Raw genomic sequence first — 11,859 nt, forward strand, 5'->3', positions numbered from 1 at the left:
AAAGAGCCGGACAGAAGTCGGGGCCAGAGGCGCTGAGACTGGGGCAGCGTAAGGCACGGGAGCCGCGGTGAATGTAAACGCAGCCGGTGCGAAAGACCGGGCTGCAAGCGGGCTGGGAGACGCAACAGCGTCGAGAGAGAGCTCGACCGCGACCGGTGAAAAAGGCCGGGCAGCTACCGAGGCCGTGAGGCGCAGCGACCGGGTCAGCGTAAGGCGCGGGAGAAAAAAAAAAAAAACGCGGAGAACTCAGCCACAGCCGGGAGGAAAGGACCGGACTGCAAGAGGGGCTGGGAGGCACGATTCAAAAACCGCTGGGGAGGGCGAATGCAGCAATATGGCAATCGCCATTACAGCCAGCGGGGGAGAAAGGCAAACGCGGGAAGCCGCCATTTTCGGAGGCGGGGGAAGAAGACAAGCGCGGGAAACCGCCATTTAAAAAAATAAATAAATAAAAGAAAAATTTCTTTTTGTTCTCAAGAAGATTGCGAGGATGCCTAAGCGTGGTAACATCAACGATTTCGATCCCGATGTTGAAGATTGGGCCACGTATGTAGAACGCATAGAGATATATTGTAAGGCAAATAAAATATCGGATGAAGATAAAGCACTAACCTTACTAAATTCAATGGGTGCAAAGACATACGGGCTATTGAAGCATCTTCTATCACCAGCTAAACCAGCGGATCAGACTTTCGCTAAAATTGTTGCTGTTCTGAAAAATCATTTGAACCCCACACCGCTGATGTTAGCGGAACGATTTAAATTTTATGCGAGAACGCAACTGAAAGAGGAAAGCAACGCGGAGTATTTAATTGAACTGCGTAAGCTAGCGAAATACTGTCAGTTTGGGGAAAGTCTGACAGAGGCACTGAGAGACAAATTCGTGTGTGGATTGTCGAAAGAAGGAACACAAAAGCGGCTGCTTGAAGAGAATGATCTTACACTGGATAAGGCTGTCACTATTGCAGCATCGCACGAAGCCGCAGCGAGAGGCACTGCGGCAATGCAGCTGAAGGCAGCGGTACTCAGCGTAGATCAAATGGCTTTGGGTACAACGAAATGTTATCGTTGTGGGATGACAACACACGATCAGAACCAATGCTGGTTTAAAAACCAGGAATGTAGAAAATGTGGCAAGCTTGGTCACATAGCTAAAGTATGCTGGTCAGGAAAGAAGACCAGCAACAAAAAGTCACCGCAGGAAAAGTGCAGAAAGGTACATAAGGTGGCTGAGAAGAGTTCGGATGAACAGAATTCGGGTTCAGACTCCAACAGCAAGGAACTGGGTAGTCTGAGAATTCACAATGTGAGTAAGGAAGCTGACCGACAAACTATCTGGGTCACACTTCAGATAGCAGGAGTCCAGGTGAAAATGGAATTGGACACCGGATCGGCGTTGACGGTCATGAATAAGCAAGATTACAAAAAGTTATTCACACATATTCCCCTACGGGAGACGGAGATAGTATTGCAGACATACACGGGGCAAAAAGTATACCCCATCGGAAAGATAAAAGTCAAGGTGGTACACAAGGGCAAAGAACACCAAGGAATGGACATATATGTACTACCTGAGGGAGGTCCACCACTTTTGGGACGGGAGTGGATCAGGAAAATAAATATGGACTGGCACTCCCTAAATGCAATAACGGTAGATTCCGGAAAGAAAAAAGATGTCAAACCTGAATGATTGTCCAGAATATTGGATGAAGCTAAAGAGGTGTTCCAACAGGGACTGGGAACACTGAGAGGAATTAAGGCAAAAATCCAGATTGCAGAACATGCAAACCCAAAATTTTTCAAAGCCAGACCGGTACCTTATGCGATACGACCTGCTGTGGAAGCTGAGCTGGAAGGGCTTGAACGTTCAGGAGTACTGTCTAAGGTGGACTGGAGTGAGTGGGCCATGCCCATTGTTCCCGTCATGAAGCGTTCATCGAGTAACAAGCCAGGGGAACCGGGGAAGGTCCGCATCTGTGGAGACTTCAAGATCACAGTTAGTCCGGTGCTTCACACGGTGCAATATCCGCTTCCGCGATTGAGGATATCTTTGCTTCATTGTCTGGCGGGAAACACTTCACCAAGATAGACCTGGCGCAAGCGTACTTACAGATGGAAGTTGAGGAAGAGTCGCGCCAGTATCTCACAATCAACACGCACAGAGGCTTGTATCGATATAATAGACTGGTTTTTGGAGTGGCTTCGGCTCCAGCAATTTGGCAGAGGGCCATGGAGCAGGTATTACAGGGAATTCCAAGCACTCAATGTTACTTGGACGATATCCTGATTACAGGAGATGACGATGAGGAGCACCTTGCAAATTTGAAACTGGTGCTCACCAGGTTGAAGGAATATGGCCTTCGAGTTAATCACCAGAAATGTGAGTTCTTTCAGAAACGGATCTCGTACTGTGGTCATGTCATTGACCAGGAGGGGCTGCACAAGTCACCTGACAAGATCGAAGCTGTTGTGAAGGCTCCCGCTCCGGAAAATGTATCCCAGTTGAGGTCGTTCCTAGGGTTGATTAACTATTACCATAAGTTTCTGCCAAATCTATCCACGGTGCTGCACCCGCTGAATGCTCTTTTGCAGAAAGAAGTACCATGGAAGTGGAGCGAGGACTGTAAGAAGGCCTTTCGCAAAAGCAAGGCATTGATCACTTCAGAGGAAGTGTTGGCTCACTTCAACCCAACGCTACCTATTCGTTTAGCTTGTGATGCTTCTCCTTATGGTATTGGAGCAGTACTCTCACACAAGTTGCCAAATGGCTCGGAAAGGCCAGTCGCATTTGCATCCAGATCATTGACCTCCGCCGAGCGCAACTATGCTCAGATAGATAGGGAGGCTCTCAGCCTGGTGTGGGGAGTAAAGAAGTTTAACCATTACCTGCAGGGCCAGAAGTTTACACTGCTGACAGACCACCAGCCGTTGGTATCCATATTCAACCCTAAAAAGGGCGTTTCCATTATGACAGCGCAAAGGCTACAGAGGTGGTCCCTTTTCCTAGGGGCACACCAATATGACATAGAATACAAAGGATCAAAACAGCATGGGAATGCTGACAGTTTATCGTGCCTACCGCTGCCAACGGTAGAAGAGGCACCTACAGTGGACCCTGTGGAGATGTTCCACTCAACCATAGTGGAATGTCTACCAGTAACAAATTCTACCATCGAAAAGGAAACGAGAAATGACCCGACTCTCTCACGAGTCTACGATTTAACGGTGAAGGGATGGCCAGCACATGGCGAACCACTGTTGCCAGCATTCTCGCAAAGAAGAGAGCAGCTGTCAGTGTGCCGAGGAACTTTGATGTGTGGATCCAGAGTGGTGATTCCACCCAAACTCCAGCATAAAGTGCTAAAGGAGCTTCATGAGGGGCATCTGGGTGGAGTAAAAATGAAGAACCTAGCCAGAGCGTTTGTGTGGTGGCCAGGTATCGATGGAGACATCGAAGAAATGACCAAGAGCTGTCTAGGATGCCAGAAGGTCCAAAACGCCCCACCACAATCCCCTCTACATCCATGGGAGTGGCCCTCATCTCCATGGCAAAGGGTACATATTGACTTTGCTGGTCCATTTATGGACTCAATGTTCTTAATCGCGGTGGATGCACACTCCAAGTGGCCGGAGGTAATAAAGATGTCCTCCACCACCACGGAAAAAACCATCACAGTATTAAGGACCATATTTGCCAGGAATGGGCTGCTGGAACAGATCTGTTCTGATAATGGACCGCAATTTGTGTCCGAAGAATTCAGGAAGTTCTTAAAAAACAATGGGGTTAAGCACTACACGTCCGCCCCATACCATCCCGCCACCAATGGATTAGCTGAAAGGTTTGTCCAGACCTTCAAGAAGGCCATAAAGGCCATGGGTAATGAAGACATAAATCTACAACATAAGGTAGATAACTTCTTGTTGGCATACAGGAATGCAACACATGCGGTTACAAACCAAACTCCCGCCATGATGTTTTTCAATAGATGACTAAGATGCCGGCTGGATTTGATCAAGCCAAACATCAGAAGGGACGTAGAGAACTGGCAATTTCAAGGCATGAATGAAAGGCCAACTAGAACCTTCCAGATAGGTCAACAAGTTTTGGCCCGGGACTACCGTACCGAGAAATGGCAGCCTGGAACTATTTGCACACGACTAGGACCGCTGATGTATACCGTGGACATTGGTGAAAGCATAATAAAGCGCCATGCTGACCAGATCATAGCGTCATCCGAAAAGGGACAACCTACACCACAACTCTATACGCCTAATGATGAAGCAGAGATACCCATAGTATCTACCTCCGATCCGGTGATACTGGAACCAGATGAACCCGACACTGACATTCAAGCCGAATCGACCTTGCCAAAAGAACCTACTACACCACCGAAAACTACTACACCACCGAGGCGTTATCCGAACCGAGTCAGGAAGCCTCCAGAGAGACTGAATCTGTGAACTGTTTTTACATGAAGTTGTGTATATATGTTATGATGTTATGTTTAATGGGAATATATACTGTTAACCTAAAAAGGGAGGATTGTAGTGTATGTAACCGTTCCACCTTTAAGAGAACTATTTTAAGGGTTGCACTACTTTATCTTGGCTGCTGTATACTGTAATACCAGTGGTGACCACACCGGTATATAAGTGCTGTGTAATGATTTATTGGGCAGTTCCGCCCTGACCTTCAACTAGTAAAGACCTGTTAAAGTTTACTCTTGTGGTCTGTGTAGTAATTCTCAATATAACACACAGACTTAACACAAGGTACTCAGTGTGTTAGAGAATGGGAACTGTTTCTATACATAAAATAGCACCTGATCCAGTGAGGAATTCCATAGACTGAGGAGTAAAGTCTGTCTCTAATTCAGGATCATGTGTGAGCATCGGGATATTTCATTCCCACTCACAGAGCAGTTGGACCTGCACTGTTTGAAGATCGACCAATATTTATAATGGTAAAACAGGATTTCAGTTTATTTATAATAAAGAAATTTACGAAACATCATTTTGAAACAACCAACAATTTGTTGCTAAGAAGAAGAGGAGGTCGAGGAGGATCAGGGCCTGTGTTGAAGAGGAGGTCGAGGAGGATCGGGGCTGTTGTTGAAGAGGAGGTCGAGGAGGATCAGGGCTTGTGTTGAAGAGGAGGTCGAGGAGGACCAGGGCTGTTGTTGAAGAGGAGGTCGAGGAGGATCAGGGCTTGTGTTGAAGAGGAGGTCGAGGAGGATCAGGGCTGTTGTTGAAGAGGAGGTCGAGGAGGATCAGGGCTTGTGCTGAAGAGGAGGTCGAGGAGGATCAGGGCTGTTGTTGAAGAGGAGGTCGAGGAGGATCAGGGCCTGTGTTGAAGAGGAGGTCGAGGAGGATCAGGGCTGTTGTTGAAGAGGAGGTCGAGGAGGATCAGGGCTTGTGTTGAAGAGGAGGTCGAGGAGGATCAGGGCTGTTGTTGAAGAGGAGGTCGAGGAGGATGAGGGCTTGTGTTGAAGAGGAGGTCGAGGAGGATCAGGGCTTGTGTTGAAGAGGAGGTTGAGGAGGATCAGGGCCTGTGTTGAAGAGGAGGTTGAGGAGGATCAGGGCCTGTGTTGAAGAGGAGGTTGAGGAGGATCAGGGCCTGTGTTGAAGAGGAGGTTGAGGAGGATCAGGGCCTGTGTTGAAGAGGAGGTCGAGGAGGATCAGGGCATGTGTTGAAGAGGAGGTTGAGGAGGATCAGGGCCTGTGTTGAAGAGGAGGTTGAGGAGGATCAGGGCCTGTGTTGAAGAGAAGGTGGTCGAGGAGGTTCAGGGCTTGTGTTGAAGAGAAGGTGGTCAAGGAGGATCAGCGCTTGTGTTGAAGAGGATGTGGAGGAGAATCTGAGCCTATGTTGAAGAGGAGGAGGTTGAGGAGGATCAGGGCTTGTGTTTCAGAAGAGATTGAGGAGGATCTCAATGAGGAGGAGGTCCAAAGATGTGCAGGTTAGGTTGATTGGCTATGATAAATTGACCCTTAGTGTTAGGGGGATTAAATACGTGGGGTTACGGGGATAGGGTGGGATATGTGTTGGTGTAGGGGTTACGGGGATAGGGTGGGATATGTGTCGGTGCAGGCTCGATGGGCCAAAATGGCCTCTATCTGCACTGTGGGGTTTCTGTGATTTCTGTGATTCTGTGATCTGGGCCGGTGTTGACATCAGTAAGGAGGTCAACCTCAGTTGTAGAATTTATATTTGTTCCACCAGGTGACTCTCTGGGCCAGTTGGGAACATTCTTCTGGATGTTGGAAAAAGAAAGCTGAAAGGGCGACTGCATTTGCCCGGATCTGGTCCTGTGGGTTGTTGAAGAAGGACGTACAGTCGGTGACGTACGAGTGGATCCTATCAGGGAAGTCTTTAATGAATTGTTTTGAAATGTCCCTCAGGAACTCTGTGTAGTTCAGGGTGGGCTCCCCTAAATACTCCTCAATCTTTGAGCATGCCTCGGCTGAACCAATAAGGGGGATGACCAAACGCAGTGTTGAGTTACAAGATCTAGACACCTCTTCGCTGTTTCCACTCAGGTGCAACAACAAGCAAACCAGGTTCGAATGGACCTGTCGGCAGAAGTAGGATTTGGGATCTCTATTTCCGCACTTGGCTAAATTCCCCAACACGCTAAACGCTTCAGCCCGCACTTTGTCGCACTTAGCCTCAAAGAATGGTTGGATCCCGGTGACGATTTTCAGTACAAAGGGTCTGATGGTATTTGCTCTCAACTGATCTAAATGCTTTGCGAGACATAACAGCACTTCAAACATTAGCACCTCGTTGTCATTCTCCCCGCTTCCCATCAGGCCAGTCATTGCACACAGCACTGGTCGAGAATATTTTTCTATTCTGTGAGGAGCTCCAGTTGTAACGTTGCCCAGGCCCCTGACACACAGAAACTGGACAACCGAAGAAGTAGTCAGCAGACATCGAAGCAATCTGCTCATCAAGGTGTCGGTGAGCTGCAGCTGTGAAGCCAGCGGAGATTTTAAAAGCTCTCCAAAAAAGGCAGCCACGGTGACTTTCTGACACTCTTGTACAGTAAGGATCAGTGCTGCGAGCTGTACTACAATCCCAATCAGACAAGGGCCAGCATGTCGGACCATTGCTTTGGCCAGCAGAATAACCCCCCTGTGGGACTTGCGTACGTCCATCATCTGATCCCAGCCTCCAGTTTCCACCATGAAATGTACCACTCGTTGATTGTTCGACTGATCCAGCAGCTCCATTAGCATCTCCACACAGTTCACACACACATCTCTGCTGCTAGATGTCTGAGGCTCAGCTGAGAATTCTCGCTGCTTCAATTCGTGATGGGGAAGAAAAACCTTGGGCAGACGCACATTGACGGAAGAGCTGTGATGGACGAGCAGGGTGCTGAATAATTGGGGGAATAATTTGATTACAATCTCTCCCGACTCTGGTGTGGTTATCATCTCATACAAAGCACACACAGCAGCCAGGGATTCAAGAGTTGAATATTGAGTCGGGTTCTCACTAATAGGACAGGTTCTCCTTCCCCCAAATGGTAACTGTTTGTTCAGTATATCCAGCAGCTCCCTGATTGTACTCATGGCACATTCCGCCTCCTCTGCCAGTGATCTCCATACGTCACTGACATACTTGTCCAAAGGAACAGGGTAAGTGAGGAGCCAGGACACAACTGTTGGTGTGTTGTGTGAGGCTAGAATGGCAATACTGCGTAGAACTGAAAGTTTCACCACCTCGGAGGGAACTGAGTGCAATGGACCCCTCAACGCATCAAGTATCTCTGAGACCTGGTCCCCAAGTTCACTGCCACGTCTTTTAATGATTGTTTTCATGAGGACAGCGGCTGCACTGGAACAGCTGGGGTGTTGGTCGGCCAGTCCTTTGAAGACCATGAAGAGCAAGTTGCCCAGCTGGTCATGTGGCAAACACTTGGATATGACCTCTGCGATCTGACTGCATGTTTGAAAGAGGACTGAGCTGTCAGGGTTGACTAGCTGTTCTCTGACTGATTTCAGAACCTCCAGCTGCTCCTTATGCTGATCCTGATTGGTGCTTTCATACGATAATTGAATGGACAGGATGATGTACAAACTGTCGATGGCCATCTGCCCAATGGGTAGCGAAGGGTCTGCACAGCGTGGCATCATTCGTCCAATCAGAGTCCCCATGTTATGAAGTGGCACCACATTGTTAACATTGAGCGTCTCCAAGTAACATTCCAGCAGCTTTAAGGTCGTCTCCATGGCTCTCTCTCGTTCATAGTCCTTTGTTGACGTGATCCAATCATCTACCTGCTTGAATATGGCCTGAAGACCTTCCGGGGACAGGTCCTGAAGTAATATTTGCTTCAGAAGCTGTTGCAGGGCAGTCATCGTTTGGGTATAAAGTGTTGCGGTCTGTTTGCTATTGCTATCCGTGTCTTTGTCCTTGTCCAGTTCTGAATGCACCAAGCTGAAAGTACTGATCAGGCAGGTTTGAATCAATTGTGAGGTGTCAGCTTGGTTTGATTCAGTGTGCAGCTGTACGAGATACATGCAGGCAGTCATGGCTAACTGTCGAACCGGGCTCCGCAGCAGCTCTGGTGGCTCAATCTCGATAAAGTCCTGCATGTATATCAGCAGATGCCTTTTTCTGCTAAAGTTGAAGGGAGCTCTCTGGTGATGTGAATGTAGGGATCTGGCGATCAGAGTCACGGTCTTTATTAGGCTGAGCTTTAGTGTAAGATCCCCGGATTCAGCCTTTATCCCCTGCCCACTTGTAATGAATTGGCTAACCACAGCTGGCAGAATGTGGGTCTCGATTCTGGACAGAACTAGTTCCTCAGGTGCGTAGAGTGCCATGTTCCCATAGCACAGAACCAGTGTGCTCTTAGCTTTATCCAGATCCACATCAGGCTTGTCCCTACGAATATTGAAGAAACTATTAGTGTTCTTCAAGCTGTTGGAATGACCAAACTCCTCCAGGCTACTGAGGGTATCATCAAAGTGGGTCATGGCACAGAAACCAATGGCAATGGCTGCTCCCTCTCTCTCCACCCTCTCACTGTGCTGCACACTCTGCAGCATTTGATGAAGCTCCTCCTTTATGTTCTTACTGGGGACATGACGGAGCACTGTCCCGAGTGATTTATAGAGAAAGCCTTTCTCTTGTGGGGAACGATGGTCGGTGTCGATCTGTTTACACATTTCATCACTCAGCTTACCCGTCCATTCCTCGTCATCAATGGAATTCAGTGTCCTGGACAAGAGCAGCAATAGTTTCTCCTCCCATTCTTGTTGGAGCAGAGACTCCTCTGAATTCTCCAGTAAATGGTCCATTAATGATGGAAGCTCCTCTTCCCACCCTGTTACTGTTGCTGGGTGGATATTGAAGCTCAGGACTTGCATTAGCCTCAGTGCAGCAGCTCCTCGTTCTCCTCCCTGATATGGGCAACAAGACACAATGAGGAGTCGGGCCAGCAGTGCCTGGGCTTAAGGGGGATTGGCATCTTCATTGTAAGTAAGTAAAATCCTTTCACTGCCAGCTTGCAATTTCTTTTTCCCCAGATGTGCTAAACAATTGCAGATTGTTGCTAAAGCCTTGGTATACTGGGTCACAGTGACACAATCCAGTAAGAATGGCCAGATAACATCCTCCATCTTCACTGTATTTGTGATCATAAACATCACTGTTTCACATACTGTACCTAAATCTTCATCTGTAACCTGATCTGGATGATAGAATGGTACCAGGGTCCCTGAATCAACGGATGCAGCACAATGTCGGATGAGGAATTCCACCATTACCTTTCCCCCTTCTGGCTCAAGGTAACCTTGCTGGGCCATGGCACATATTACCTGGGCCACTAGCTTCTTCTGCTGATTGCTGCTCTTGTCTAGAAGTACTGGTTTTAATGCAGCCACAATCTGACCCTTCTTCCTCTCTAAGTGTGAGGAGACCGAGCTGATGAGGTGTCTCAGTACACTGAGTGTTCCTACTCTGATTTGTTGGTCAGCATTCTCTAACTTAGGTAAGAGGAAGTCGACCAATGAGTCTGCGTAAGCTGGGGCCAGAATTGTGAAACAGTGAAGGATCTCAGTGTGGTTCTTCACGGCAAGTTGGTTATTAAAGTCCACTGAAAGACAAATCTGCTGGTGGAGATTTTTAAGCAGATTGTCCATCTGTGTTTTCAGCCCGAGACACTTCATCTCTGTGGCAACATCCAGTAACCGGCACAGACTCTCTGTGATGGAGCAATGCCCCACTTGTTTCTTGTAGAGAGACAGGATGCCTAAAATTAACTTGGGCAGCTCTTCCTCTAGTCTGTCCTTGGGCAGCAGGGAGCTGACATAGCCTAGAGCTTCCACTGTTGGGATGTTCAACTGGGAGGGTTCCTTCTCGAGCCACACCTTGAACAACAGATTGTAGACAATGTTGATCTCAGTGGAGAAAGAGTTTTTAGTCACTGTAGGGTCTGAGGCTTTCTCCATATTTCCCAGATAGATCAGGATACTCTTGCTAAAACTACCCATTGCTGAGGCGAATACAGACTTCAGCTCATCCTCTTTAACTCCAATGAGAACGGGAATCATGGCCCCCAAGATAGATTTGAGAAAAGGCACCATGCCGTACACATTTTCTGCTGACATTTTGGTCAAGGTCTTCACCATGTATACATGCGGAAGGTGCCCTTGTTTGAAATTCTCCATCGTCAACTGGACAACTTCATTAATAAACCTGAAGCTCATGGCAACCAGGAGATTGCACGCAGCTTCCTGGCTGTCAGCTTGTGCTCCTGTTAACCTCGTCATCCACAGTGTAGCCAAAGAGATAACTTTCTGCGCGAGTGCTTGGCTCATTTGATTAAGGGTGTCCTTGATAATCTTTGTCATGCTCTCCAATACTACAACCCCCTGTGGAGCTGTCAGCATGGTGTGGTGGGATAGATAGTCATGGCAGGTCATTAACACTATTTCTGGGTGATGACGCCCCAGTGTATGGAGGGTGTTTGAGATTTTCTGCTGACATCTTTCATCTTCCTGTGCAGTCATCCTCACCAGGGCAACTGAGAATGATTCCACGCTGCTAGACATTTTAGGGGTCTTTCCACGGCCTGAGACTGGAAGGCTAAAATTGCTCAGTTCAGTATAACAGAGATTACTAGTGGCCTCTCACTAAAGCACGTGTCCTTTCAGAATTGAAACCCTGAGCTGTCTGATATATTCTAAGCAGCTCGGTCCTGAGCTTTGCTCCGGGTTCTAACTACTGCTCTTCAATCTGAAGCAACTTATTAACCAAATGCTTTCTGTGTCTGATTATCAATTAAAGACTGTCTTTGTTCACTCACTCACAGTCAGAATTAAATCTCCCATTGGATGACTGTCTCTTTCCTGTCTGACTGTTCTTTCTCTCCAATGATTAACACTGTTCCTTTACACAGTGTTCCCAACCCTCTCTCCAGTGATCTGCTCAGATTTGGATGGATTTGATGAACGCACTTGTTTTCAAGCTCTCTCCTCGTGGCTCTCTCAAATAAAAATGCACATTTTGTGCCACATGGTTGTATTTGGTCCACCCCTCCTGCCTCTGGGTTGTTATGGGTTTCATTGTGAAGTCACGTGATGTGACATAACCCCTTCGTTATGATGTGGGCCCTGGGTCATTTGCCCATATAAGTCCTGCTGTGTCGGTACCTTTCTACCTAGACACAATTTAGGACTCAGAACTCAGAGATTCAAACATGAAGTGCTTTTTTGGAAGGAAAGGAAGTTCTGGCAAGTTCCAAACAAAGAGAGCTAAACTTAACTGAGAGAATACCCAACCATTTATCTCCTGTGACAGCGCCACCACAGGTGGGAGGAGAACACACAATACATAACAAGTCC

General features: G+C 47.7%; 1 pseudogene; it reads right to left on the reverse strand.

Moving 5' to 3' along the window:
• Positions 1-6,157: 6,157 nt before the first annotated feature.
• LOC147106530 (maestro heat-like repeat-containing protein family member 1 pseudogene) lies at positions 6,158-11,076 on the reverse strand (annotated as a pseudogene).
• Positions 11,077-11,859: the final 783 nt, after the last annotated feature.

The sequence above is a fragment of the Somniosus microcephalus genome, chromosome 15, assembly GCF_052327205.1.
Source record: "Somniosus microcephalus isolate GS21.2 chromosome 15, FLI_Smic_1.0, whole genome shotgun sequence".
NCBI classification, from domain to species: Eukaryota; Metazoa; Chordata; class Chondrichthyes; order Squaliformes; family Somniosidae; genus Somniosus; species Somniosus microcephalus.